General features: G+C 40.1%; 1 protein-coding gene across 3 annotated transcripts in view; it reads right to left on the bottom strand.

The window, feature by feature from the left end:
• PAPSS1 (3'-phosphoadenosine 5'-phosphosulfate synthase 1) overlaps nt 1-2,262 on the bottom strand; it is a 112,968-nt gene that overhangs the window by 37,006 nt on the left and 73,700 nt on the right. The window lies entirely within an intron of this gene.

The following is a 2,262-nucleotide window of genomic DNA, read 5'->3' as shown; positions in this document are numbered from 1 at the left end:
TGGTCAACACAGAGGTTTAAGTGACTACTTTTTGTGCAACTGAAAGCATCTTTGAAGGGCCTTTCCAGAAGCCCACCCAGGATCAACTCAGGCTTCCACTAAGACCGAACTGCAGCTCAGCTTCTCCTCCAGCCCAACTCTGCTCCCTGCCTTTCTCTTTCTTCCACAAGCGCTGCTTCCAAGAGCTATCCTCCTGAAGGCTCATCTCTCTCTTAGAGTCTGCTTCCCAGAATTGCCAATGAGCTCATGGGATCTACGCTGTGAGAAGCGAGGACAGTGATGACTATGCCGGGGAGGACGGCGGGGAGAGGAGAGGGCAGGATGCAGATCATCAAGGGTGCTGGTAACAGTCTTTTCACCTGTCTGGGTGCTGGTCACACGACTGTTTAAATGGGAAAAATTCATTTAATTGTATACCTGGGAAATGTGCACTTTCTCCTTTGTATATTATAGTTCAATATGAAGTTAAAAGCAAATAAGACAAGTAAGAAAATAAGGAGAATGAGACAGAACCTTAAAGAATATTTAGTCCCACCTCCTGGTGCATGCCTTAAATTACCCTTTTCTGGGAGCTTAAAATGTAGCTCAGAGAAGTCGAACCTAAGATTAGGTGGCAAACCAGGCCAAGGATGGTCCAAGAGCCTATGCTGTTTTAACCAGACCACGCTCTCGGGTGTAGCTGCTGCTGCTGCTGCTGCTAAGTCGCTTCAGTCGTGTCCGACTCTGTGCGACCCCAGAGACGGCAGCCCACCAGGCTCCTCCATCCCTGGGATTCTCCAGGCAAGAACACTGGAGTGGGTTGCCATACAGGAGTCAAATCTGAGGCCGTGAGAGGGCTTGCTGCAGCCAGCTCACCTCATCAGCTTTGCCTTGCAAGAAGGAAGACTCTGAGGAAAGCCAAAATGCAGGCACCCAAGGGCACCTTTAGGTACCTTGATCTCTGAATTTTCCTCAAGAGACACACCTGGCTCTAAAATGACGGGACTTAAAAACCGTGTTTTTTTTTTTTAACTTAAATTTATTTATTTTAATTGGAGGCTAATTACTTTACAATATTGTATACAAAACAGCATGTTTGACCCTGTGTGGTGCTCTCTCTTCTGTTTTTATTATTTGTCTATCCCCTCGTTGCCACCTTCTCAAAAGCAGTTTTTAGTTTATTTAGGTAATAAAATGTCATACCTTCCCTTTCAGACAGGAATCAGAAACACAAATGGGACAAAATATGTCCTCAGTAGGCCAAGATTAATTCTTTCATTTTCCTCACTGGCTCTTAATGAAGTTATTGATAAACAGCCCTGAACCCTAAATTCATTTCCATCACTCCCACATTGAAAACCACTCATGTGGTAATTCTGGAGAACTTCATTCCAAATGATTCCCTTAAAATGATGGTGATGAAGACAGAACCAAAAAAGAGGTTGGGAAACTACTGGAACAAAATTGTTACTTTATTTCCAAAGTAACTCAGGAGAGAGGGGAGTGCATGTACCTGTGACTGATACATGTTGACAGATGGCAGAAACCGACACAGTATTGTAAGGCAATTATCCTCCAATTGAAAATAAACTCTAAAAATAAATAATATCTTAAAAAATATGGATGCAAAAATCATAAATAAATATTAACAAATAGAGAAAAAATAAGATGTAAGAACTAAAGACACGGTGATCTCTGGGAAACTAAAACAGCTTTCAGCACCCAATTCTTATGAATATTTTATACCAACAAAGAGGGAAGATTATGAGGAATTCTACCTGATGTCTTCTAATATATTATTCAGGCTGATCCAAGAGAAGAATCAAATACCCTGTAAACTTTTAGCCTGCTGTTACTGTAATTTTCTGTCAGTATTTCTTAGATAAAAAATATACAACCCCACAACTAAGCTCCAATAAAACTTTTCAGGCTTGATCCCAAGGAACAGCCAAACATGTTTTATTTCCTTAAAAAAAAATTTTTTTTAAGGAAGCTATCACAGAGTATCTACAACTTAATTGTTTTTATCCTTCTAAAAGGGTTTGCCTCCCAAACATACCTAGTAAGTAAATTCATCTCCCTTCAAAGTGAAAACGAGAAAGAATGCAATAATAATGTGCATTTCATTCTTTATCTTAAACTCTCAATACGAAGCTGGCTAGGAATTTTTCACACACTGTTTTTCAGGACATTCACTGATTTATCCACTTATTCAAACAAATATTTTTTGAAAGCCAACTCTACCTTGAAGCAAAAACCTAAGTCTTCTTCCTTATGTATGGT

The sequence above is a fragment of the Bison bison genome, unplaced genomic scaffold (assembly GCF_000754665.1).
Source record: "Bison bison bison isolate TAMUID 2011002044 unplaced genomic scaffold, Bison_UMD1.0 scf7180017864389, whole genome shotgun sequence".
Classification (NCBI taxonomy): domain Eukaryota; kingdom Metazoa; phylum Chordata; class Mammalia; order Artiodactyla; family Bovidae; genus Bison; species Bison bison.
Note: the sequence above shows the minus strand (reverse complement) of the source record. Positions and strands in the feature narration are given on the sequence as shown.